Raw genomic sequence first — 15,225 nt, forward strand, 5'->3', positions numbered from 1 at the left:
ATTTTTTTGATATTTCCTTCAATGTAAATTATTGTAATTCGTTACCGTGTGTACTTCTGCAGGCGAACCGACTTCCGGTTCCGGAATTAAAGGGTGATATGCAAAAAAGGGAATAAAAATGTCACTCACTTTTCTTAGAGATGGCGTGACAGATTTTCACAAACTTGGATTCAAACGAAAGGTCTTATGGTCCCATAGATCGCTATTGAGTTTTATCCTTCTCCGACTTCCGGTTCCGGAATTCCAAGGCTATAGGTGCAAATCTATGAAAAAATGCGCATTCAACTATCTCGAAAATTTCTTAACCGACTTTTACAAACTTAGATGCAATTGAAAGGCCTTAAAATTCTTCAAAATGTCTCTGAAAAGTTGATCCAGATCTGACTTCCAGTTCCGGTATTACAGTGCGATTAGTAAACATTTTCTATTTTATGAGTATTTTTACACATGCGATGGCGAAACGAAGTACACATTATTATAAAACTTACTGGTAAATTCATCTTGTTGACAGACCTTGTTAGTTGGTGGATATATGAGAACAAATTTAGATGTTCAGAAGTGTATTATTCGTATTCACGTTATTCAGTTATGTCTTTGACATAACCTACCCACTTTTAGAAAACTGGGGGAAGGACTTCGTCGATTTTGGCAAACTAAATATTATTACTGGATATTTCAATATTGATTGGCTCAGTGATCAAAGTTCAAATCAATTGAAACAGTTAGCAGAACTCTTCGATTTGAAGAAAACTGTGAATAAATTTACAATAATTTCGAGATGCAGTAGAACATTGACAGATCATGTGTATTTCAATTTAGACAGTGTTTATTCAAATGCGGAAGCCACATTTTTTCATAGATTTCAGATCATGAGACAATTGCAACTTCCGTAACGAGTACCCACAGAAATAAGAAAATCAAGTGTTAGAATAAATATTCTAAACAAATTATATTTCGACTTGTATCAAGAAGCTTGGGTTGTACACAGTTGACTAGAAATTTGGATCGCAAGGCATCTATTCTGACCGACGCACAGTGGTTCGAATCAATAAAAACGTGGACATAAATCAGTAGCTGCCAAACCGTTCTTTTAATGCATATAGTTGCTTTCAAGAAATTATTTACAAATATATACCGCGTAATTTGATCCTATCAATAATTGTTCATGGCCTACTTTGACAAAAAATGTAACCATAACTTTTTTTTCTGAAGAGATAGAAATTTTTTTTCTTCTACAAAGTTTTAGAACTATTAAAAATAATTTACTTTGTCAAATATACCAAAAGTCTAGGTCGCACCGTTTCGGATATACAAAGCGTTTTTATGGCAACCCCCTTAAAATCAGTTTTTTATTTATAACTTGTTTCGAGTTAGTTTTTTATGCATACTTTCTTTGGAATAATTGAAGAAAATAAAAAATCCCATATTTTTGTTGAAGATAGTGCATAGGTTTCTTATTTCCTGGCAAAGTTATACAACATTTTACCTTTTTTTCACCTATCATAAGACCTTACACAGAAGCGAAATATGCAACTTTATGCAGCTGATTTTTACAAAATTTGTAGGAAAAGATGTGCCCAATATCATAAAAAAAAATCTAAGTGGAACTCGGTGGAACTTTTTTTTTAGGTCTTTTCAAAGTTAGTTTTAATTACTGAATTATGGCAACCCCCTTAAAACTAGTTTTCTAGTCATAACTTGTTTCGTGTTATTTTTTTATGCATACTTCGTTTGGAATAATTGTAGTAAATATAAAATTTCATAATTTTGTAGAAACTAATGCATAAGTTTATTCTTTTCTGGAAAATTTATGGATAATTTTACTTCTTACCTAGAAAACCTTGTGCCGAAGCGAAATATGCAACTTAATGCAGCAAACTTTTATAATACTTATAGGAGAACATGTACCTTATCAAATTTATTTTCCAATGAGAATTTCTAGAGTAATATTCGTGTGACTCATTTACACTATGGCCATGCTGAAACCATAAATGGTTAAGAAACAGAGGGCGCACAGTGGTGCAAAACTGGAAAAAGCAGTCACAAGTCTGTACCTTTCACTGATTTTTAAGAGCTAACGTGTCTTCGAAGAAGTTTTACAAAATTATATAACGCTTCTTTTGAAAGTAGCACCTTAATTTTTGTTAAGGGGGTAGTACCGATTTCGAAAAAAAAATAATTTTGTTTTTGACGAAAAAATTTTTTTTTCTATCTCATTTCAAAGAAAAAAACATTTCAAGTATTTTTGCTGAAGATATGAATAATGTAAAAAAAATATTTTTTGAGATATTCGCTTTATTTCAAGAACAGTTTTTTTGGATTTACCTACGTAGAATTTATCTCTATTACCTAAGTATCTACTTCAAAGTTAGCAAAGTTACTCATTTAAGTTTTCCCAATACTTTTCACAACCTAATCAATCAACTAGATAGTTGATGTTACCTAATAAATCATTACAATATGTCACTTAGTCGCATTGCATTCGATCAATCAGTATCAGTCACGCTATCGTCCGAGTTTTCCGTATCGCTAATTTCTTGTTCTGTTGTAAGTTCTAGCATATCAATTGCTTTCAGTGACAATTTCTTTCCAGTTTTGATAGGTTTGTAATAAATATTCGAAATCAGTGGGTCAGACGCTTCTAGGAGTCGAAAAAAATTTGTCATCGTTTTTTCACGGCTGTTTTTCCTCGTGCCCAAGTTTGGATTTTTTTTATTTGTTTATTAATTTTTATCTTTTTCATTCAATAAACTATAAAGGTTGTTTTATGGAATGGCTTATTTGAAACCTAAGAAAAAACCGTACATTCATGCCTTGGAAGAATTTTTGTATCTTTGTTATATTTTACAGGCTGTTGAAAAAAAGCTTTGTGCGAAATACTCCATGGATTATTACTTTGTTACTTTTTACAATTGAATTTTTTGTTACTTTTTACAATTGACAATATTAGAATAAATCTAAGTGGAACTAGATGCAATTTTAGGCCTTTTCAAATTTAGTTTTAATTATTGAAAATCCGAAAAATTATCAAAACTTCAACACATATTTCAAAAATGGAAAAATGTTTTCTAGACAAAATATGCTAAAGTATTGTTAAAGTACAAACCTTTACGAAGAGATTTCATGTTTAAACGTGTAAATAAATTGAGTTATCGCAAAGCAACACGATTTTTAAGACGAGATGTTGATCGGGCGACTGCAAAAGTGAGTTACAGAAATAGCAGACGCGTGACGCCCTCTGTTTCTTAACCATTCATGGTTTCAGCATGGCCATAGTGAAAATGAGTCACACGAAGAGTACTCAAGATATTCTCATTGGAAAATAAATTGGATAAGGTACATGTTCTCCTATAAGTATTATAAAAGTTTGCTGCATTAAGTTACATATTTCGCTTCGGCACAAGGTTTTCTAGGTAAGAAATAAAATTATGCATAAATTTTCCAGAAAAGAATAAACTTATGCATTAGTTTCTACAAAATTATGAAATTTTATATTTACTACAATTATTCCAAACGAAGTATGCATAAAAAAATAACACGAAACAAGTTATGACTAGAAAACTAGTTTTAAGGGGGTTGCCATAATTCAGTAATTAAAACTAACTTTGAAAAGACCTAAAAAAAAGTTCCACCGAGTTCCACTTAGATTTTTTTTTATGATATTGGGCACATCTTTTCCTACAAATTTTGTAAAAATCAGCTGCATAAAGTTGCATATTTCGCTTCTGTGTAAGGTCTTATGATAGGTGAAAAAAAGGTAAAATGTTGTATAACTTTGCCAGGAAATAAGAAACCTATGCACTATCTTCAACAAAAATATGGGATTTTTTATTTTCTTCAATTATTCCAAAGAAAGTATGCATAAAAAACTAACTCGAAACAAGTTATAAATAAAAAACTGATTTTAAGGGGGTTGCCATAAAAACGCTTTGTATATCCGAAACGGTGCGACCTAGACTTTTGGTATATTTGACAAAGTAAATTATTTTTAATAGTACTAAAACTTTGTAGAAGAAAAAAAATTTCTATCTCTTCAGAAAACAAAAGTTATGGTTACATTTTTTGTCAAAGTAGGCCATGAACAATTATTGATAGGATCAAATTACGCGGTATGTATTTGTAAATAATTTCTTGAAAGCAACTATATGCATTAAAAGAACGGTTTGGCAGCTACTGATTTATGTCCACGTTTTTATTGATTCGAACCACTGTGCGACGTGTTGAAGACGTGTACAAATAAATTAACAACGGATAAGTACGTTGGTTGGAACAGCTCAACAAGACGGTACTCAATAGACCTCTTACGGTTAAAACGGGAAAGGGATAAGCAGTACATGAAGTTCTGTAGAACTAACAATGATAGTTATTGGAGTAGATATACACAAGCACAGGTCCTGAAGAAGATTAGATATGAATAAATAAAGAGTAAGATCGATCAAAATACACAAAGCAGCAGAGAGTTATGGAAAATTCTCAATCAGCTTATCAAGCCTTTACATAGTGCATCGAAAACCATAACATTTAACGGTATAGAAGGCCATGCAAAACAAATCATATCAGAAAAGTTCAACAGTTTTTTCATAAATAGTGTTCAACAGATTAATCAAAGTATTGAATTGGTAAGTGAACCTGTTGAAATAAAACCGTTGAACAACTTTTGAAGACTTGATGAATTTCAACCAATCACTTTTGATTTGGATTTCTTTCATTTCATCGACACGATCTTCTGGATTTGGTAATCGAATCGTTGTACATGGGACACGAGCCAAAAATTTGGAAATAATCTCTGGTGGTTCCTATCCCCAAGATTACTGGAACGGGTAAAGCTAAGGAGTACCACCCCATTAACATGTTTCACACACTGGTAAAACTTCTATAACTTATTGTTAAAGATCAGCTGATTAACTTTTTTAACTCTAACAGTTTGCTAATACTGGAGCAATCGGGATATAGAAAGGGTCACTCTCGTGAAACCGCTTGGCACCTAGTTTTGAAAAAATGGAAGGAGAAAGTCGAAGCTAAAAAGAGTATTTTTGCAGTGTTCTTGGATCTGAAGCGAGCCTTTGAAACAAATTTTACACCTTTATTACCTTTACCTTTGGCATCGGGGAATGGCACATGAATTGTTTGTAAACTATTTATATGGTAGACCTCAAAAGATTGTTTTTAACAATGTAGTGTCTAGTTCCCTCGGTAATTCACTTGGTGTGCCTCGGGAAAGTGTGTTAGATCCTATTTTATTTATTATGTATATTAATGACATGAAGCGAGTCTTACATTACTGCGATATAAAGGGTATAGCCGGGTTTTCATACAAAAACTACAGAACAAAAAATGATAAACGCTGTTTATCAAACAGAACAAAAATTGATAAACGCTGTTTGAAAGGGTTTATATTGGAGATGACTTTCCCAAAATTTTAACCCTTCAACTGTCATATTGGTGGAGTTAGGGTGGTTCTTCTGATTTACATTTTATTTACTTTTTTCAAAAACCTCTTTAGCAAAAAAATTGAAAAAATCAGAAATATTTTAGGAATTATGGAAAACCGCTCTTGTATTCATATATGATTTATTTTTGATGTAAAATCTAGAGGGGCACCAAAATTGTAAGTGCGGTTAAAAAAAATTCGAAAATGTTGAACATTTATTTCACATGAAATATATTTTGAAAAATTCTGAAAAAAATCAGAGAGGTTTCCCATAATTTCAAAAATATTCCTAATTTTTTCATTTTTTTTGCCAAAGAGGTTTTTGAAAAAAATAAATAAAATGAAAATCAGAAGAACCACCCTAACTCCACCAAAATGGCAGTTAAAGGGATAAAATTTTGGGAAAATCATCTCCAACCCTTTCAAACAGCGTATATAAATTTTTGTTCTATTTGGGGGCAGTTTTTGTATGAAAACCCGGCTATACCCTTTGTTTGCTGACGATACTGTTCTGTTCATTACAGCAAAAGATTTCAAAGAAGCTGTGGTACAGTTAAACGACGATCTGCGTTTGCTGATTTGATGGTTAAAATTTATGCAACTGAAAGTAAATGTCTCAAAAACTAAATATATGGTTATTTCTTCTGTTAACACCCATCATGACGCTAATGTTGAAATTGATGGTGAAACTATTGATCGCGCTATAAAAATGAAGTATCATGAAGTCATAATTGATGAAAAGTCCATAGTAAGATTCTACTGTATAAAACAGTCATTTCACCACACATTGATTTCTGCCCATTCATTCTGTTTCTTATTTATAACATACAAATATTGAGATTACAGCGACTGCAAAATAAAATAATGCGATTAATTTTAAATTTTCCTCAAATTTTCTACTGAACACATTACAATGGCTTTCAGTGAAACAGAGAATTTACTACTTAGCCATGATATTTGTGTGATCGAATTGAAAGAGGAACTGATTTGCATAAGTACAATACTAGAAACGCATCTGATACTAGAACACCAAGCTTTTTGTAAGCTAGATCGGAAAACTCATTATAGTTCGAGGGAATAAGTTTTTTCAATTCGATCCTAAGACAAATTAAGCACGCAACGACATTGGTGGAGTTATGTATTTCACACATAAAGTCCGTTTTGTAAGCAGATATTCAGTTTTTTAGATTTTTTTTCTGCGTTACGAAGATTGTATTTTCTTTTTGTTTATATATATTATTTTGAGACGTATTAGTTTACTGTGTTCGGTATGATAATTATGATGGATTTCTTTTTTTTTATTCGAGAGTTAAAAATAATGAGCAGTCTATAAACGTTTGAGCCTCGCGCGCAAAATAGGTAGAGACTATTTGAAAAGCGAGCAGGACTGGCCGAAGAGCCTTAGTATTCAGTGTGTTAAGTTTGACTTTTGACCTTGATCGCAAGGTTTGATTAGTAATTTGAGGATTAGATTCAGGAAACTAATTGGGATAGACAATTGTTGATGGAATTGGGCTTGGCTCTGCTCATCCGCAGTCTCGTTACTCAATCGTAGCGGATATGTGTATCGATGAACAGGTCCGGTGGGAAGGGCCAGGAGGATTAGTATCTGATCCTGGTAAAGATATCGAGTTCGTTTCCTGATGGGAGTTCTTCCCGGGTTGGAAATTTTCCTGATTAACACTGGATAGTTAATCCGAAATATTGGAATGTTATTTTGTTGCCAGTTACCTGCTTGATTAATCAGATCGTTTTGTTTTGTTTACTTGTAAGTATATGTGCATAAAATATTAATTATCGTTTAGATTTCTCGATCTTCTCACACCTTTGTAGGGGTATGAGGTGGGACCATCATCGTCATAATCATCATATTCGAGATTAAGTTCTATACCTATTCTTATACAGAACAATTTTTGCAAAAGTGCCCCATAGTGAAGTAAGTCGCATTCACGACAAAAACTGCTCATTGAATAGAAACAGGAAACACGCAAGGCCTAATAATCGGAATATTTCGAACCAAAATTAGTAGATTTTTTTCAATTTTTAACAGCATCTCTGAAAATCACGGCTTGAAATTTGAAACACACATTACTATTTCATATGGGCATTATCTTTTATTTTTGTTTCTGAAAATCGGATGAGCCGTCGCGGAGAAAAGTTTGTGTATTCTGTTTTGGAGCAAATATTTCAAGGGACCAGGTATATCCGAAATCGGTTCGTATGGTCAGCAATTATTTTGACCTACATATTTAAAATTTTGGGCTCGAGCTAGAAAATATTGTCGTGAATACGACTTACTTTACTATGGGGCGCCTTTTCAAAATTAGCCATATGGAAGAATGGGCAGAACTTAATCGTGAATATCTCGACTTGTATTAATGGCAGCATCATAGTTCTTTCACTATTTTATCAAAAATATGATCAGGAATTTAGGATAATATTATGAACAGTGTGAGATAACCACAAATAACCAAAAAATTAGGTTTTCTGAAAATTTTAAAACAACGCGGAAAACTCTTTACTTTTGATTGGGTTTTCGCGCAAGGACGACGATTTTGAGGTAGTCAGGCACATATCTTCAACTGACTGTTTATGAAAGAGGAACCGTGGTCGAAAATCGATCATTCGTCATCTAACACTCGATGTGGATAGACGAATAACCTACTACGACTAATTTCGATTTTGTTTTATCTTTTATTCGCAGCCTTCTACCTACCTAAAGTATGGGTAAAACGCGCCATAGATCCGATAAGGATCCAAAGGATGCTAAGCGTCTGAAGCCAAGTGATGTACAGGTAAACGACAACCAATACGCTGATCTGCCAGTTGATGTCGAAGAGGAACTGCAGAAGAAGGAAAAAATGCCGCCTTTCTACCTGAAGGGTTTCCCACCAACTCTTGGATCGGATTTCAACACACTGATCAGCAAAGGACTACAGGCAACAATCCGTTTATGTACTGAAGGCTACAAAATAACTGTTCCGGCTTTGAACCACTAGAAAGGAGTGGAATTGTACCTGAAGCAGACAAAAGCGGAATACTTCACACACGATATTGCCGCCAATAAACCTTTGAAGGTTGTACTTCGAGGACTACCCGACATGATCGAAGCCGAACTAAAGCAGGCACTGTCGGAGGCTGGACTAAAGCCTTTGATGGTGTTTAAAATAAAGTGACATAACACGGACAAAAAGTATCGAGATCAACTCTAATTGGTTCATCTGGAGAAGGGCTCTATTACCATGAGTCAACTTAAAACGATTAAATCGTTATTCCACATAATCATCGAATGGCAAAAACATAAACCGGTACATCGGGATGTCACACAGTGCACGAACTGTTTGAACTATGGCCATGGAGCGAGGAATTGCCACATGAAAAGTCGGCGCGGGAAATGTGCCGAATCACATAATACCAACGATTGCCTACTAGATGACATCGCTGTAAAATGTGTGAACTGTGATGGTGATCACAGCAAATGGTGTCCCAAACGTGCTGAGTTCACGAAAATTCGACAACAGGCGTCCCGTAAACAATCAACGCGCAAGAATGTTCCACAGAAGGATGAAATTAATTTCCCACAGCTCCCACCGAAGAGGGATAACTGCAACTTATAGATGCCATCGGAATTTAGATTACAACGACGATGGTACCCATCATCATCATTGCAGCGTACTGCCCCAAACAAACCAATCTTCGAGATGGTACATGTGCATCATTGAAGCGAGATCTAGCTATGCTCACTCGACGACAGAACAAATCCATCATTGCTGGGGACCTGAACACACGGCATGAGCTGTGGGGAAAAAAAGACAGAATCGAAACGGATTCGTACTTGCCGAAGATTACGAAGCTGGACAGTACAACATTCTCGCTCCGGATCAACCAACGCGACTTTCCAGATCAGGAGTTCATTCCACTTTGGATTTATTTATCAGCAACATCGCCATAGACAGCTCTCCGGTTGTCTTCAAAGAGCTATCTACCGACCACTTTCTAGTAATATTGACGTTGGGATCTTCACCAGAAACAGTGCCTATTCAACCTCGGAGGAACTATTATCACTCCGATTGGGTCCAATTTCAACAAATCGCCGACCAACTTATTAATATCGATTTGCCACTAGATTCCCCGATGGAAATCGATGCGACCCTATCTTCCTTCCAGCTTTCAATCACAGTCGCTCGTGATAGGACGGTTCCAGTACAACATATGCCGAGTTCCTCTTTTCAAATCGACAGTGTCACCAAGAAACTCATCCGACTTCGAAATATCTACCGGAGGCAGTATCAACGAACTGGCATCCTAGATAAGAAGACTTCTTATAACAACTTAACTAGGATAATCCAGGAAAGGATATCTGAGCTTCGCAACAGGAACTTCCAGGAAAAGCTTCGAGAAATTCTCCCACGTTTAAAGCCCTTCTGGTCCTTAACGAAGGTGCTTAAGAAAAAACCGAAGCCTATTCCTCCTCTGATGTCACCCCATTACGCAGCTGAAGGAATACCTTTAATCACACCAGTAGAGAAGGCAAATGCGCTAGGCCAGCAGTTTGTGTGTTCTCACAATTTAGGACTCAACATTGTTAGTCCACATGAAAGAGCCGTTGCTGATAGAGTAGCTGAGGTTGACCAATCAGACAGCTTGGTTCCGGAAGAAAGTAGAGTCACTGCGAATGAGCTGCGAATGGAAGTCTTTCTGGAAACGGAAGGCAGATCAATACCAATTTTATTGGATATTTATGGGATAATAGTACTTCTCATTTGCGCCTCCGTGTGTTACACTTTGGGGAAAAGTGAGTGCATGTTTTGTGCAAGTTTTCGCACATTTTTCTTTGTAATTATGGAACCAGAAGTCAGATTCATACTAAATTTAAAAAAATATCTATGGGACAGCTATACCTTTCATTTGAGTTTAAGTTTGTGAAAATCCGTTCAGCCAGCTCAGAGAAAAGTGCATATTTTTATCTCACACACACACATGCAGATACACACACACAGATATTTTACGAACTTGATAACCTGTGTCGAATGGTACATGACTGTGCGAAATTCGTTCGAGAAAAATGTTCCGACCAGTGTTTTATATCGTAAAAAAATCCACAATTCGGCTCTTCTGAATGCCAGAAATGAATCTCGTCCAGCATTGTGATAATTGCTTTCAATTAAGTATGCAAATCCGAAATGAAATAATCGACATCAAACTCTTATATTTGGTTATTTTTGTGGCTGTTTGTGAAAAGGCTACAAATTAAATCACGTAAAAAGAAATTAAAAGAATGAATCGGCAGTGCGAGCAAATATGTTGCGGTTTTTTCGCAAAGCCAGTTTCGCTTCAAACAAGAACGAATGCGTCATACAGCTTCTGGTCGTTTGCATTGGTGAAAAGAAAACGAAAAGTGGACAACAATGAACAACATTATGCGAAGTCAGCCGTTCTAATGACTAAATATTATCAAAAGAACTATTACGATTACTTTCTTGGCAAATCAAAGGTAAGAATCACCAGTTTAGTGCAAATCAGTATAATTTAATTAGCTTCGTGCACTTTTCGCTGTGCGAAATTCGTCCGAAAAAAATGTTTCAAACAGTGTTTTATATCGTGAAAAATTCCACTATTCGGCTCTTCTGAATGACAAAAAGTAATTCCGTCCAGCATTGCGATAATTGCTTTCAATTAAGTATGCTACAAATTGTTCCGGAAATACACGCATGTATGCTTTATTTTCGTGTGCAATAGACACATAAAACTCATCTATGTGCTAGTTTGAAGCATGCAAATGATGTTTATATTGACGCCAGTCAACTAATGAAGATTATTGTTCCGTCTCATGGCACTACAAATATGGTAGCTGAATGTTATATTTTAATGACAATAAATATTGTTTCACGAATATCGATAATCGCACGTACTATTTGATTAATTGTGTGAATTCCACAAACTTTTAAAACTTCTCCGGTTACACTGGAACCAAACAAGGAAGAGATAAACCAAACACGACATAGGAAAGTAGAATGATGGTTTATTTTTGTTTGGCAGTTTTCTATTATGGAGCACTAAAGTGTCGTTTATTTTATAACTCGAGCGACGAAGCCCACTTTCACCTGAAATAAAAATTGTCGTTATTATGTCGAGACGAGTCCATTACAGGTTGTGCAGAAGTCTCTCTAATAATTTAAAATATTTTGCCTTTCTCATAGGCCTGAGGATCGAATGTTATATACTATTTGACTCAGTTGGTCGAGTACGCAAAATGACTATATGTATATATGTGTGTTTGTGTATGTATATAACATTTATGTATGTCTATAACATTTTTGCACTCACTGTTTTTTGAGATGGCATAACCAAATACAATGAACTTAGGTTTAAATAAAAGCTCTTGTAGCCCCAAACAAAGTTCCTGAAATTTATACGAATCCGACTTCCGGTTCTGGAATTATAGAGTGATATGAGCAAAAAAAAACATAAGTGTACTAACTTTTCTCAGAGACGGCTGAACCAATGCACGCAAACTTAGATTCAAATGAAAGGTACAATAGTCATGTATAAAGTTCCAGAATTTTATTTCGATTCGACTTCCGGTTACGGAATTACAGGGTGATTAGTGTAAAATTTCAATGTCAAATTCTTTTTTCACTTTTCTAAGAGAAAGCCAGACCGATTTCAACAAATTTAAATTCAAATGAAAAATCTCCAAATTTCATCCGGATCCGATTTCCGGTTCTGAAAAGAATTTAAGTATTACAATTTATAGTCATCTACAGCTTTGTCTATGGATGACTATACATTTTGTAGTCATCCATACCAATCGACTCAGCTCGACGATATCGGAAAATGTCTGTGTGTGTATGCATGTGTATCTATTAATTTTTTAATATGTCGGTTACGTCAATTATACAATCATATCTCCGGAGCCAGAAGCCACAGCCATTTGTTCTTTGAACTTAATCTATGTCTCGACAGTAGTTTTCAAACGAGCCTAAGCTTTTTATCGGTTCAGCCATTTTTGAGAAAATTGTGCATTGAAAAATTACCCATATCCGATTTAGCTCAAATTTTGCATGTGGACGACATTTTTACCTACGGAGACCCATGACGTTATATACCATTCGACTCAGTTCGAAGTTTGAGTGTTATATACCATTCGACCCAGATCGGAAAATGTCTGTGTGTGTATGTGTGTGCCCTTTTCGAAGATATTTTCACCGCTCAGTTTTATCAGAGATATCTGAACCGATTTCTAGCTACTGTTTGCCCGTTGATCAAGTTCAAAGATTAAATGGCTGCCACGTCTAGTTCCGGAGATATTGTGATATAAGTGACGTAACCGACGCAAACGCGTTGTTTCATTACCATGCAAGTTTCTCGGAAATGGCTCAAGTGAATTTAAAAAACTTAAGTCGTTTGAAAGCTTTTGTTAGGCCATTTATTAAGTTGGAATATCAAATTTCTATGACTGTTGGTTCCGGAGATGTGGTGATATAAATTATTTTAGTGTCATCTAAAAAAATGTTTATTTTAAAAATCAACTTTCTGGGATTGTTTAGATTTTTGGAGTCCCAGAAATTCGATTTTTCCAAAAATTTTGTTTTCGAGATGACAAAAAATCTGGACGTTCCATGAAATTCTTCGACTTTTGGCATTACAATTTTTTTTCGATTTCGGAAATTTCATGTACCCCCATGTGAACATAATACCCACATACCTTTCGAATCAGTGCGTTGAAATCAGCAAATGGAGAAAATAATTGTTCCAGCTGATTTTGTTGTTGAAATATATCTTCTATTTATTGCGCATCAACGAGAGTAGAGTTGATTTTATTGCCAATATCTATGTCGATTCAATTCTGCTTTACGTTTATGTTAAGAATGAAATTGATTCAATTAATCTGTGGTCTTAATTTGTCTTAATTAACAAACAATATTGTTCAAATGAACCGTATCAGTTGAATCCTTATAAACCAGAGCTGTTTCTTTCAACCGTGAATAAACAGAAAAGTTTCTTATGCGTTTCAAAAGTGAAATTTCACCTGTTTATTTAATTTTCTTCGGGGGGACGGGTATAGCGTGATGGGATAGTCGATGCCTTTCATGCAGCCCGCCTGGGTTCGATTTCCAACCCCGCACATAGGGTCAGAAAGATTTTCTGGTCCGAAGAGGCGAATGACCTAAGATGTTAAAGCCTCTATAATTGAAACAAAAAAAATTCTTGGGGTAAGTATTGATTACTAAAATCCAAGTGTAAGTGTTGATTACTAAAATGATTAGAAACTGCATAACATTCCGTTCCATAATTTTTGCAATGACTGAGTGAAAACCTATACTGCAGAAGACAAAAGAATGAGAAATTCACAGAAAAGATGATTTTTTGGAAAAAGATACGCTCAGATACAGGACTCAAACCTGCGTTCATATGCAATCCGTGCATACGCGTTACCATTTACCAACTAAAATTAATAAATTTTGTAAAAAAAAATTATGGTTTGATTTTCCCGTACCTATCTACTACTGGTAGAAAAAGGCAGACTATCAAATAGCCTTCATAGGGCTGTTGCTGACGATAGCCAGGCAGCAACTGGCACATTATAACTGTTGATGATTATAATTATACTCTCCTACCCAGTGCTTGAGCGGAAGAATAGGTATAGAGCGACAAGACTAGTGTCTGCTGTGTGATGAATAGAAAAGTTGTTTGGATATATTATACCGGTCGTGATGGGACTAGGATTTAGATCATTTATTCGATGTACGTTTACCAAACCTAGTTTTGTGGTATTAGTCTACCACAGTTCAGGGTGGCGAAAACGGTAACTTGTATGCACGGATTGTATAAGAATGCATGTTTCAGTCCTGTCTCTGAGCGTATCTTTTTCCAAAAAATCATCTTTTCTGTAAGTTTCTTATTCATTTGGCTTCTCCAATATAGATTTTCACTTAGTCATTGCAAAAACTTAACATGGCTTCTTTACGTCTTTACAACAAATCTTTGATGCAGGTTGTCTCTGTCTTGATCGAACTGAAAGGGCACCATATCTTTGGATACTATCAAATGTAATATACCAGGGCTTGTTTGTGCTATGTGCATATTTGGAATATTATGAATGTAATTCAAATTACTAAAAAATATACAAATCAAAGAAATATGTACCAGAAACAAGCCTTCAAATGATTTCAGAATACATCGTTTTACTCTTAAAAACAAAACAAATTGAATGATTTTAACAAACAATAGCGAAAGATGAAATGCGCATCTTTCTATGTTATCTTATCATTTATTTTGACTGAGAAGTTTATAAATTTAAAGCATTAAAAATATTAGCTTCAACTAAAATTAGTTAATTTTAAGGTGATTTTGCAAGTTGATTTTACTATGAAATTGTTTGTCAAGAAATTGACAAGAAAGCACAAGTAAAATGTTTGTTAGTTTCATCAAAATATTTATTGAAACAAAGTAATCCACTAAGAAAAATCAGATATCTAGTTTTGTTGTTTCAAGCAACAATATTCATTAAACCAAACCAAATTTTCTTTTGTAACTATTTCCATAAAATAAATCGTTACGTGAAATCCAAGCTTAGTTACATGTACAATATTTTGGAATCTAATCTAATACTCATCGAGAAATAATATCAATACATCTCTTTTTTTAATAACTGTGGTCTCAATTTGTGTGATGATACAACAAACAATATTGTTCAAATGAACCGTATCAGTTGAATCCTTATAAACCAGAGCTGTTTCTTTCAACCGTGAATAAACAGAAAAGTTTCTTATGCGTTTCAAAAGTGAAAT

The 15,225-nt window shown here is 34.7% G+C and overlaps 1 long non-coding RNA gene across 1 annotated transcript in view; it reads left to right on the forward strand.

Moving 5' to 3' along the window:
- Positions 1–15,225, forward strand: part of LOC131432696 (uncharacterized) — a 39,074-nt gene that overhangs the window by 4,064 nt on the left and 19,785 nt on the right. The gene's annotated exons all lie outside the window — the stretch shown is intronic.

The sequence above is a fragment of the Malaya genurostris genome, chromosome 2 (genome assembly GCF_030247185.1).
Source record: "Malaya genurostris strain Urasoe2022 chromosome 2, Malgen_1.1, whole genome shotgun sequence".
In the NCBI taxonomy this organism is placed as follows: domain Eukaryota; kingdom Metazoa; phylum Arthropoda; class Insecta; order Diptera; family Culicidae; genus Malaya; species Malaya genurostris.